The 14,232-nt window shown below is 26.7% G+C and overlaps 1 pseudogene; it reads left to right on the top strand.

The window, feature by feature from the left end:
* Positions 1 to 906: 906 nt before the first annotated feature.
* On the top strand, positions 907 to 13,713 carry LOC113867707 (annotated as a pseudogene).
* The last annotated feature ends 519 nt before the right edge of the window (positions 13,714 to 14,232 follow it).

The following is a 14,232-nucleotide window of genomic DNA, read 5'->3' as shown; positions in this document are numbered from 1 at the left end:
CCTCTCTTTTCCAAGATATTTCTACCACCCCTATCTTTCACACTCTCAGTGTATCGCTGAACCATTCATAAATTCCACACATTCACATCCACAATTCATCATGCCTTCCACACACACATTATTCATTCTCAATCAAAGGCACAAATAATTCTTCTTTACAGTGTTTTTTACACCTAATAAAGTAGTATTATCAAGGTACAAACTTCTTCCTAAGTTGTTAGACTTTTTTTATCTTTATCATTTTCTTTACAGTGTTTTTTACACCTAATAAAGTAGTATTTGTTAAGAGATTTCTTTCATTTTCTTTTTCTTTATCTTGTCCAAAACAATAAATATACAGAGAAAGGTTTGTCTATATGTGAATTGGGCCAATCAAAGACAACATTGACCTCTTTTTTTCTCTATGCTTTGTCTCTTCCTAATAGACCTCAGAAACTAATAAAATAAAACAAAAATTAGATGTAAGCTTGTGAAGTAAGCTTCGTGGGAAAAAAATTGTTTTGGCACTCCTCCCACTCTTTTGAAGACAGAATTAAGGGTGCAAAAAAAATCAAATATAGAAGTTCAATCCATAACTAAATTCAACCGGTTTAAAAATTTAAATTTTTTAAAAGATTAGAAAACTAAATCTGTAACTAAGCTCAACCGTTATAAATTGGTTTAAATATATGAAAATCAAATTAGATTTTAGAAAATCAGATTTATTATTCTCGTTTTTTGTAAACTTATATTTCTTTCTTGACAAAAATCACACTGATTTGGTTGGCAGCAACCGAGATTCGGATTCACTTGCCTCGCAGGCAGGTACTTTATGCAGTGTTTAGATGTTAAAGGAAAGCATGTTATGCAGTGTTAGTTTTATGTCTATCATCTACAGCTTGTAAGTTTTGTTCTTTGGCTGAAACAATGTCAACCAGCCTGCAGCATTCAAGAAAGCGGAAAGCTGTCCAACAACATGACGGTTCTGAAATGCAACATGGCCCTCTACCTATCAAGCAACTTCAGGTTCAAAGATCTCTTCTTTTTCATATTCTTACTCACTCTATTTAATTTGTTTTCCCTTTTGTATACCTTTTTCGCATTTCAATAGCCTCCACAGATGTTCAAAAGCTTAAAGATGCTAGTATTTGCACGGTTGAATCCGTTAACAATGTCAAGAAGCCTATCTATTGCATATAGGCTTAAGGACATCATAGCATAACCGTCGAGCTAACGTCTGAACCTAAAAGATCAAATGGAATGATAGATAAACAAGAAAATCCCTTATGAATTCCAGGATACTCCCTTTAATGAATGATTCCATTTTAGAGGATTCTTCATTCGAAGGGAGATAGACTACTCAAGAATTTTATATTTCATTTCTTTTCTGTCATAATTGAGAATTGGATAGACCTTTTAAAAATTAAAGGAATCAGAAAAGCTGAAGTTGACAAGATTTTTGAAGCAGGTATTATTCACCTTGGCTTTTGTTTCCCTTCACTATTTCTTTTGAGTGTTATGAAGGTCTTCTGATGTTTGCTTTCTTTTCTTTATTGACAGCCTCTAAGCTTGTGCTTATGGATTTTATTAGTGGTAGTGAACTCCAGGCCAAGCACAATGCAACCAGGATCAAGAGAGCTTGACAAGATATTGGAAGGTCATAATCAGAAACAATAACACCTTGTTTAATGTCTATGCGTGGAATTTACTGTTAAAGTGTCTTAAACTTGATACACCTGTTTATGCCAGGTGGAATTGAGACAGGTTCTATCACTGAGTTATGTGGTGAATTTCAATCTGGGAAGACTGAATTGTGTCACACTGTCTGCGTCACTTGCCAGGTAAATGGTTTCTTTACGGCAATCAGAATACATTCATGCTGAATAAGTTGTTGTTGTGTATTCAGTTTTAAACTCGTCTTGTCATGTTTGGCATGAAATTTGAGTTTGTGAAGCTTTTTGTTCGTACATATTGTGTTATACCTTTGCCTAATGTTTCGATTTATTGTTGATGTTGTAGTTACCACTAGACAAAGGATTAATTATTTTTCATCTATCTTTAAATAATTTTATAGTAAAAAACATGTTATACAAAATAAATATTTTTAATGGATTATAAAAAAAAATTAAAGATAATTGGTCCATGGGTTAACTCTAACCACTTAATTTTGAGTTTTTTTAATCATATGAACTTTTTATATTATAAGTTTTTTTAACTCCATGAACATTTTAGGACTAAATTAATTAGGATTGACATATTTGACACATCTAATTATGAAGAAAATAATGATCACTAAATAAGCCTATTCGAATAGAGCAATTTATTTTTTACCTTCAAAATTATACACAATCTCAAAATTGTTTTGGTATTACAATTAAAATGTTAAATAAGTTGAATTTATGAAAAAACTTTAATGTAAAATTAAGCTCATTTGTTTATATGTAATTTAATTAAAAAGTTTTAAGAAGATATTTACTCTTTAAAAGTTATTTTCTCTTTAAAATAGTATTTTTTTTATGAACAATATTAACATTGATTTTCAAAGCTAATTATTAAAAGTGGTGAGATTTTATTAAACAAAATTAATATTATTACATTCAAAATATTAAAGTATAAACAATAATTTTTTTAATAAAAATTCTATTTTCATATATTTAAATTTAAAAATTAATTTAAGGATAGGTGTTAATAAAATATTTTGTTATAAATTTAATTAAATTTATAAAAGATAAAATCTTGTAATGCACGAGTTTAGCCACACAGACATGCTTATGCAGTGTAATTTTACTACACTAAATTTAGTGTCAATCTTAATTTATTACTAGTATATATACCTATACATTGCATGAGTTTAATTTATTTTTGTTAAATAAATTTATTTTAAAATATAAATATATAATTTAAATATAATATATATTTATAGTAAAAAATTATTATATTAAATATAATTATACTGAAAAATATTATGAAATATTTTATATATTATTTTTTGTATATCTTATATATTTGTCATCATTTTCAATAATGAGAATTTTTACTTCATTTATTGACGCTACTTTAGACAATGTAACATATAACTGACCATGACTAAATAGAGGCTTTGGTAAATATAGTCCGACATAGTTTAATTATTATCCTTGACTTTTGTTTGTTGTCATTGCATAGCCTATCTTTATTGGAAATTATTTTTCTTAAAAAAAATGTCACTTAAAGTTATTTGCTGTCAAAACTGTACGCGAAATAAATATTTTAGCACCAATTTTATTTTCCATAATTATTTTTGTTTCAATTATCTACTCTCGTAAACGCATGGTAAGAGGTCTTATTCCATTACACATTCCTAATAAGGGATTAATGTTCCTAAGTAGCATAATTGACATTTCTTCTATCAATGGTGTGAATACCTAATTTTATCCAATTCCCTTTCAAAAATAAATTTCAAAATAAAATAAATATAATGATTTAATTTTTTTTTAGAGGTTAAAAAATAGAGAAAAACTAATTTAAAATTTAAATTTCAAATTTCAAATTTAAAATCGGATTAAAAATAGTCAAAGTAGTTTGTAGATTTTTAGGAAAATTGATGAGAATAAAAAAAATTGATTACTAGTCATCAAAAAATAAGGGGGCCTTTATTTAAAATAAATAAATAAATAATTGCAAACTAAATATGATATAGGTTTTAAAAAATGCCTATAAACAGGAAGTTTAAGTTCTTAGAAAGAAACTTTTTATTTTTTACGGGAAACAAAAAGAGAAAAAACCGAACTCTCCTGGAGAACACTAGAAATAGAGAGAGATTTGGGAGATAGAGAAGAAAAGAGAAAGAGTTGAAAAAGAGAGAATTCAAGAGAGAGCTCAAGAAACAAAGAGGAAAAAGACGAGAAGGGACTACAGAAAGCCAAAGCACATCTTAAGGTTAATCAAGAAGGACAAATCTAGAGAATCAAAGGATAAGTCTAATCTCGAATCCTAAACCTTCAAAAAGAAGTTAAGAAAAGTCGTTATTTATTAGAGTAAAGGTTATTCCTTTTTATTTCTATTTTTTTTTTTTTTTTGTGATTTCATTGTTCTTTAGTTATTCTATATTCTCTTTCTTATTTCTCCTTCGTTCATTCAGTGTTGCTTAGAGTAAGGGTTATTCTTATTATTATTTTCATTTTGTTAGTTATTGTTCTGTATTCCTTTCTTGTTCTCTATTTGTTTTGTAAACCCTAACTTTTCCAAACCCTAAAAAATGCATTGTTTGCTCTGCCTTTTGCCAACCATACAAAATAATTTTTCTTAACCCAAACAATTTTCTGCAAACCCTAACTTTCTCAAATTTGAAAACCAAAATCTAAAAAAACCTATTATTTGCTTTGCCATTTTGCCAACCCTAAAAATTAATTTTTTTGACCCTAATAATTTTTGCGAACCCTAGTTTTTTTTTAAAACCCTGAAAATATCTTTAAAAAATATTGTTTGCTTTTATTTTTGTTTGCCTTTGTTTTATTTTGTTTTTCATTTGTATTATGTTTCTCCCTTGTCTCTTTCTAGCATGTAAAGATTTAATGTTAGTATGTGAATATTATTTTTTTGCTTTTTTTATAAAAAAAAGAGAAAAAAAATTTTAAATTCATGCAACAGCCAAATGATTTTGATAGAATGGTGGATTTACATTCAATATTTTTTCGATTATAAGGGTTTATTGTGTAACCTATGCTAACTTAAACCCCATGCAATAGTGAATTTACTAAAAGATATAATAATAAAATAAAAATTTAATTTAAAAAAAATCTTTAAAATTGACCTAAAACCCAATTTCAAAAAAATTATTAAAAATAATAATAATAAAAAGTTTTACAAAAGAATCCTTGTAACTTTCATAACTTATCCTAAACCTTATTTTATTTTTAAAAAAAAACTACGGGATAACTTTAATTCTTCCGTTGCATATGAAAGATACGTAGGAGCGAGAACCTGACCTGTCAAGTCAGAATTTATTTTTTTAGGTCTAAATTATTTTAAAAAAAATTTAGACTAAGATTAATTCAAAATAATTCTTAAAAAATAAAATTATTGTGTTTATTTCAAAAAAATTTAAATAAATAAAATATCAAGATAAAATGTTTTAAGATTGTTTTCTTTAATACCAAATATAAAAAAAAAGAGCAATAATATTCTATAACTAATTCTCTCTCTATTCAAATTATTATTTTTTAATTATGTTCTTTAGTTAAAAATAAGAAAAAAATAAAAACTAATTTTTACTTTAAGAAAAAAAATCAAGTTAATTTTTATTTAGATTTATTTAATACAAAAATGTAAAAAAAAAATGGGGAATAGTATTCTATAAATAATCATTTCTCTTAATTCTAATTAATTTTTAACTATGTTTCTTTACTTAAAAATACGAAATATAAAAACTAATTTCTTTATAAAAGAAATCAAGTTGAATTTTATTTAAATTTATTTACTATGAAAATAAAAAAGAATAATATTTTATGAATAATCCATTTTTCCAATTCAAATTAAATTTTTTAGTTTTTTATTTAAAAATAAAAATATTAAAAATAAATTTTTACTTTAAGAAAAAAATTAAGTTAGATTTTATTTAAATTTATTTAATACAAAAATTTTAAAAAAAGAGATAATATTTTATAAATCATTTATTTCTTTAATTCAAAATATTTTAATTGTATTTCTTTATAAAATATATATAAAATTAAAACCTAGAAAAATTGTAAGAATTAGAAACAAGGCTAAAAAATAATTACAAATTTGAAAATAAAAAATATTAATTGTTTTATTTTAGAGTGAAATAAATATTTTTAAAGAGAAATAATTTTGCACAATTAATTAGAAGATAACTAATTTAATCAACGGACGTTGTAAGGTAGTAATACTTTGTTTACACGTCAACAACTCTCGAGTCCAAATCTGATTTCAAAGACTTTTTTTATTAGAAGTTTTTCTCATGTTTCCTTTAATAAACTTTAGTAGTGACTCCCCGTCATCACCTTAAAAAAAATTGATTACAACCCTTTTCTACAATTTTTCTTTTTCTTTTTCTTTACACAGTCGTCTTCCCGTTGTGATTTGGTTGCGACAGATGGCAACTCCACTAGGGACTTATTTGAGATTCAAGTCTAACCTAATTGATTGTGCAATATTTTTAACTTTTTATATTTATTTCACTTCTCAACTTGTTTGTATATTTCTTTTATTTCATTTTATTATTTAGTTTATTTTTGTAAATATCTTGTTATCATTTATTTACTTGTTATATTGTGAAATCTTAGGGTATATGACTCTTGTGCATTCTTCAATATTTATTTGTCCATGTTAGATGAGTAGTTAATAGTGTAAAAGACTTGCACACTCCATGCACACACACCACTAACACTTACCTCATACATATTTAGGCTCTATACTTGAGCTTGTATGAGCATAGGAGTAAAAAGTGCCTTGACAATTAAGGGGCTTTATGCCCACTTGGTAGTTATTAAGCTACCACTCAGATTGTTATTAGTACATTGACTTACTCATATTTAGAGGGCACATCCCTACTTATGATTAAGTCATGAGGTAGGTCCTTATTATTTAATAGAGGCAATTTGTGGGCTATATCGACCATTAGGAATCTCAATCCACCTACAAAATTATGCACTAACAAGAGAACATAGTGACCTTCAAGAATTATAATCTTGACCTTAGAAAAATATCAAAAAATCAAAATAAATAAAAATAAAATACATTCACCCTACAAAATTATTACCATGTTCATTCATTTGTTTAAAATCATATTCATAATTATTCATCCTATAATTTTTGTACAAAAAATTGATTTAAGCATTCGCATATACGAAAAAGATTCATGCATTCATATATACAAAAAAGATTCATGCATTCGTATATACAAAAAAAGATTTATGCATTCGCATATACAAAAATGATTCATGCATTCATATATACAAAAGAAAATGATTCAGCAAAAAAAATGATTCATGCATTATCCACGTATTCGATACTGAAAAAATTATACATGCATTCACATATTAAAAAAAAATGTTATTCATACATTTGCATATAAAAAATAATTGTCTGTAATTCCCCTATCAAGAAATAGTTCATGCACTCTCTTATCAAGAAAGGATCCATGCATTCACTTTTCAAAAACAATCCATACATCCAATTTTCAAATTCATGCATTGGTTCATATTCATTTTTGTTTCAAAATAATGTGTACTCACACAACATTTTAGAAGTTTAATAAGTTGATTTTTGTTCAATGTTATACTAGCAAATAATAAATATCAAGATTGTGTTTGCTCATTATTGAGTTTGATTATCAGTTGATGAACAATAATTTTTTGATTGAAAGTATATGATGTTCTATACATTGCTAGTAGATATACCTCATCTATTGAGAAATGAATGCTTTCTTAGAATGAGAGTCAACCACTTTTTGAAGAACTTCTTTAAATAAAAAATAAATAAATAAGTTTTTTTCCCACTAATTTCTATCTTTTTGTAAAAAATATATATATAAAAAATAAAAAAAAATGGATTTTAAGTCTTACATCCTCACATTGCACGTTCTTAATTAAACATGAATGAGTTAGAATGTCATAATGAAGCGATGAAGGACTGGTATCAATCAATCGAAGGGAAAAATGACCAAGATTTTAAAGACACGACGATCTCTAAAGAAATAGATACAAATTGGTTCTTTTCATAGAGACTTACCAATAGTAGATAGTATAAAAAAAAATTCCCTTTCCATCTAATTCTCACCAAATTGCAAGGAAATTTCAATGCAAAGGTGCATAAAAAATAATGATGAAGAACAATAGAAGTTGGCCAGATTGGATAATATAAAAATTGCAATTGAAAGGTCTTTTTGACAATTTTTCAAAGAATTTGAGCAAAGTCCCAAAATGGAATGTCTATACCCCAAAGAAGACATTTTTCTATATTTATTTGCCAAATAAAAATTCAGCAATTGAGAAACTATCAATCTTTCTTTGATTTTTAATTCAAGTTCAAAATAATTTTGCAATGATTCTAGTGCTTTAATTAAAGCTTTAGGACATTCTCCTTTTTGGAATTTGAACTAACATGTTCCTTTTGAAGGTTAAAATGCATTTTGAACTTTATTTCTTTATGTAACACCTAAATTTTAATTTCAATTAAATAATAATTTCACAAATTCGAATAACCAAATTTTCGTAAGATATTTTGAAATAAGAGAAGGGTTACAAATTAATATCAAATAACGGCTACAGGACTAGTTCAATTACAATATTTTTCAAAATAAAATCTAAGTCTTATGACAGTCCATTCGTCCCTTCACTGAGTCTGGTGCTGATCGTCTTGATTACTTGAAAAATAAATGTAAGGGTGAGTACTCTACACTACTCAAAACACACAAATAATTATAGAGTCTCACCTCCAAATCATTTTAACACATTACATAGACATATTTGCAGGCAGCATTATCACACAGTTCATTCTAGTGCAACACCGATACACTCACGACATCCACAACACGTTACATTCATAAATACAAATAAAGACAACAATCTCATGCATGCGCACTCCAACCACGCTCACTGTGACACTGTGATCACATATTCACACCATAAATGGTCGCCGGTTACCCCCGCCTCACAGATACCATGTGGGGCAGTCACGGGTCACTCAGCAAAGGTAGTGGTTAGAAGTCTAGTCAGGAAGAGAGTGTGAGGCCCGTGGTGCACCCGTTCCATAATCGGTGTCACCACCACTCTCCCTTCTTCAAGGTATTTCTACCTTCCTCATCTTCCACACCTCCAGTGTATCGCTGAATCATTCATAGCACATTACAATGGCGCTAACACGCTCATTCACACATATTTCATTCACGCATGCAATAATCACGCTTACACACAGCACACAACCCACATTTCATTCAAATACACGGCACTAGGCTCACATTCATTTCATATTACACGACACATAGCCAATATTTATCTATATTACACGGCTCTCGAGCCCACATTTGTTCACAATATTCATTTTATCGTACAACATCTAGCATATAATTCACATTCATCAATTTCGGGTAAACACACATAATATTCACATCTCACGACATATGGCCCTCATCACATTTCTCAACAATTTCCTACCCTCTAACCCAGTTACATCATAATATTCAACAATTAACAGCAAATCACACATAATAGAGTAAGATAGAGTCCCCTCTTACCTTGGATTGAAGACCTATACTCGGAGTCTACCTAAGAAATGCTCCCCACACAGATTTCAGCCTTCAAACGTTCCTCACACGGATTCAACCTTCAATCAACCTCCCGAACGGCTTTTGAGCAATTTAATCGGTGGAAAAAGGTTTTGGGTAGAGAGAATCAAAGAGATTTTGAGAACTGAATTCTCAAACCCTAAACCTCCTTTTTAAAACCTCTCTGGTCTTGACACTCTCGCCACAGCATGACCTCGCTGCAGCAACTCACCCTCTTGCTACAGCAAAAAACTCAGAGAAAACTACACTTTAGTTTCTGCAGAATCTCGCTACAGCGAGACTGCACCCATAAATGCGCATCAAACTGTCGCTCTATCATTATAGTGAGATGTTCTTGCTACAATGAGAAGGCGACAAATGCATGCCTTTCACCCAGAGTCCTTTCGCTACAGCGACACATCTCTCGCTGCAGCGAGAATGCCTTGCACCAGAACTTATCCTATTTTCCTTCAGTCTAATTCCAACCACAAACTCACATCATAATAAGGTCATATACATATATTTACATCACTATCAAGTAAATAAATACACATATGAATATATATATATATATATATATATAATTTATCAGCATTATAAGAATTTGGGCGTTACATTTTACCCTTTTTTTTTTTTTTGCAATTTTAAATTCATTCTCCATAATGTTTATCCCACGACATACTCCAACAGCTTTCATTCATCCTCCATTTTCAAAGCACAATTAATGCAACGGTGACAGTATCATACCAAGTAACTTTGATTGTTTAATTCTTCAACCGAATGAGAAAAGTGAATGTATTTAGAGCTTTCTCTTGATATACGAATATTGGTGTAATGAATTGTCACAGAGATTGGATTGCAAATACCGATTGGGAAATTATTTTGGGAGAAAGAAAGAGGTTTGAATCAAATAAGAATAAGTGAAATGGGGCAACTTTGTGTGGAATTAAAATAATTTTCCTTACGAAAAATGAAAAAATCTTGTTTTTAAGAGTACAAATGAAAACAGGCTTGAAAAAGAAGAATTGGTTCATACTCATGGATTAGATCTCATCTGGACATCAAAAATTGAATACATTGTGCCACAAGAATTTCGTGATGAGACTTTACTTCTCACAAATATGAATATGGATGATGGAGGCCTCTTAAAAAAAACACAAAAGAAAAAAGGAAAAAGAAAAAGAAAAGTAGTCTGCTAGGTTGAACTCAAAAGAGTAACTTAGGCAAAAGTTAGGATAAAAAAAATGACTATAAGGTTTGAAAAAATAAAGAAAAAAAAGAAAAAGAAAAAAGTGTCTGCTAGGTTGAAAACTCAAGAATAACCTAGGCAAAAGTTAGGAAAAAGAAAACGATTTGATTGTTAGGTTTGAAAAATACAACAACAAAAAAAAAAGAGAAAAGTTTCACAAATTGAAAAATATCCAACAAAAATTGTCAAAATGAATCATAAATGTCGGTGAAAAGCACAATAAGAGCTCAAGTTGGGGCAATGTGTTGAAATCTTCAACTGGGGCAAATGGCATGACATAGATTCATTTAGGGGCAATTGATATAGACCCTAAATTAGAGTAAAGGGTGTTCTAAGCTTCAAAACTTGGACAATTTATGAATTTAAGTTGGAAAAAATTAAGTGGTAAGAATATAAATTGGGGCAAAATGTTTCACGAAATGAAAAATAATTCGCTAGAAAGAATCGTAAATGTTGATGAAAAGCAAGAGTTAAGTTTAAGTTGGGGCAATTGACATATCAAATTTCTTGAACCACGGCAAATGGCATGACAATAATTCAAACAGGAATAATTGATAAGTTTTAGACCCTATATTGGAGTAAATGGTGTTCCAAGGCTTCAAACTAGGACAATTGATAAATTTAAGTTGACACGAATGCAAGTTGGAGCAAAAGAAAGACAATAATTCTAATTGATTTAAAGTATACTAACGTATAAAAATTCAACTCATTATATTTATAATGAATTTACTTTGCGGTTGTGAAAGTTTAAACAATAAACATTTGCTGAAGTATTTTTGCATATTTATATTTAATTAATTTCTATTTAAGTAAATTCAACTTTTTCTTTTTAAGAATAACATAATAATTTTTTTCTCTTTCTATGTATTTTTAATTTTCATATTTTACGTTATTATTTTTTATAATCATATATTTTTTATTTATGTTTTCAACACATATAATATTAATATATTTTTAATATTTTATTGTTTCATACTATAATAATGATACAGTGTCTAGTATAAATGATTTTTCACATTGTAAACTTATCCACTCGAAAACAATTTATTATTTAACAATTAATTTTGAAATAAAAAATAAAACAATATAATAATATAATAAATTTTTTTCTAAATATTAATATTTTTATTAAAGATAAATTTATATTATAAGAAATACTTAACCCGTTACGAGAATTAACAATATATATTAAGAAATCATTAATCTAATTCACATATATAATTGATTTTTCTAAATACCCTACTACAACATACAAGCCTATTCTAAGAACAATCAATTTTCCTAAAAACCCTAATGCAACCTATAAACTTATTCTAAGAACGATACTGAATAGAATTAAATATTTTACTAACATTCAATACATTATTATTAAAAAAAATATTATTTCATAAATCAAATTGTCCATACCACTAATATAATAAGTTATATGAAGACTAATTTGTAACGATTGCTATAATATTAAAAATATAAAATTTGTATATAAATGATAGATTTCAACAATATTTAGTTTTTTAAATAACTAAAATTAATTTAATATTGTAAATAATTATGACTTTGAGTTTTTAAATTTTTCAAAATATGCAAATATTTTTATTTCAATTTATAAATTAATAAAATAATTTATTTAATTTTATTTAAAGAACTTATTTGATATTATAATTTTTTCAACACAGAAATTAAATATCAAATAAAACTTTCAAGTACTAAATTAATAATTTTTAAAAAAAAAAGAAAAGAAATAAAAAAAAAGGAAAACTAATCATTTATAATTTAAAAAAAATTTAATATTTATTTCTTAAAATATAGTTTAAGATAAATAGAATAAAATATTTAATATTACAATTTGATTAATATATATTAACAATCTAACAAATTTGTTATATTGTCATCCAATTATAGATTATCATATAAATAAAATTCTTAATTTTTATAATAATTAATTTTAAAATTATATTATTTTCCTATTAATAAAATAAAGCCTCCTCATATCTACTTATATAATTGGTACAATATTTACTTACTATTAATTTTATGCAAACAATATTTATTTTATAAAATAATATATAATGAAAATATTAAAAAAGTGAATTAAAATAAAAATTATAATTTTTTTCTTTTATGAAAAAATTGGAAAATAAATCTAATATGAAATGTCAAACTGTTATTATTATTTTGTCTTTGGCTATGATATTATGTATTTACTATTATTTTGAATTTTTATCATATCGGTTCTTCCTTCTATAGTATTATTTAATTATTATATTATTCCTAACTTATTGTATTTAAAATTTTTATTATGTGTTAGTGATTTGTTTTAATTTCTTACTTTATTTTTTAATATTATTTTATTAAGAAAACTAATTTTTATGTTATTATTTTATTATAGTCTTGATATATATATATATATGTTAATGATATTAAGGAGTTTAATTTAAAATGAATAATGTTAGCATTTTTTTAACATGCTTTTTATTATTGGTTAAAATTTATTAAAAGATAAAAAAAATTAGTTTAAGAAAGAGTAAAACTCACATAATTTTTATAATTTTTAATAAATTTTAATCAATAATAAAAATATATGAAAGAAAGTGTCTTAGTAGCATTTCTAAATTACATATATTTTTAAAGTTTAATCTAAATAAATAAAAAATAACTTATTGATTAATTTAAAAGTTGTTCCAACAATATATAAATAGATACCATAAATTTGATGATTCAATATCCATATCCATCCATTGAATGCATTCCTATGGACAAATATAAATAAAGAAAAAGACCCTTTTCTTCTTCCACTCTAACCTTACTTTTTGCATTCTCAACTCAGTGCAGGAAGGAACTGCTCTATAACAAAAGAGGGGTCAAAAAATTTCACAAATTAACCCTTCACAAGGTTTGCTTCTCTTTTGAGTTGTCACTTGTCCTTTTCTTTCTTGTTTTTCTCTTTTTCTTTTTTTTCTTTTTTCCACTTAGTGAACTAAATTAATATAGCTTTGATTGCTTAACAGATTCAGCAAGGAAGGACAACCAGATGATGGGTCTAGGAAGGTTGGTTGTGACTCTGAAATCTAAAATGAGGTCTTTGAAGATGAAGAAGCTTTATGATAAGGTGGAGAAGAGTGAGAGTATGAGAATGGAGATAAGGAGCAGAAAGGCTAGAAAGCTTATTGAAGAGACCCTCAAAGTGGCTGATTCACCAAAGTCCAAAACTTTAGCTTTCTGATGCTTAATTTTTCCTTAGATATTTCAATGTTTATCTTCAAAATCTCTTTCAATATATATATGTAGTTTTAATGAGATGTTTGTTTATCTTTATCTTTAACTTGTCTCTGTTTCTTCTCATCATCACTTCCACCAAAAACCAATATAACCCAAGTGTTAGTAACATGTTTGTGGTGAATATATTTCTAGAATTTGGATATCCTGTGAAGAACAAGTGTGATTTTTTCAGACCATTAATTCTTCTTTTTTTGAAATGTCTCAATTACAACGCTTTTTTTATTATTAAATTTCAAATTTTGGAACACATTCTCTTCTATCCCTGTAAATCTAGCTTCTTTCGTTTTGCAAATTTTTTTGTTGTAATAAAATCGGGTCTACCTGATTTTTTTTAGACAGTATAGAAACAGATTAAATTTTGACAAAACTGGGCATGAATAATATATATTATGAATTTAATAAAATTTTATTTTTTATTTGTCTTATTGATAACTATTACATTTACTGTAAAATATAGCATACC

Source organism: Abrus precatorius, unplaced genomic scaffold, assembly GCF_003935025.1.
Source record: "Abrus precatorius isolate BTA unplaced genomic scaffold, Abrus_2018 Scaffold5, whole genome shotgun sequence".
NCBI classification, from domain to species: Eukaryota; Viridiplantae; Streptophyta; class Magnoliopsida; order Fabales; family Fabaceae; genus Abrus; species Abrus precatorius.
This window is presented reverse-complemented; position numbering and strand designations above follow the sequence as displayed.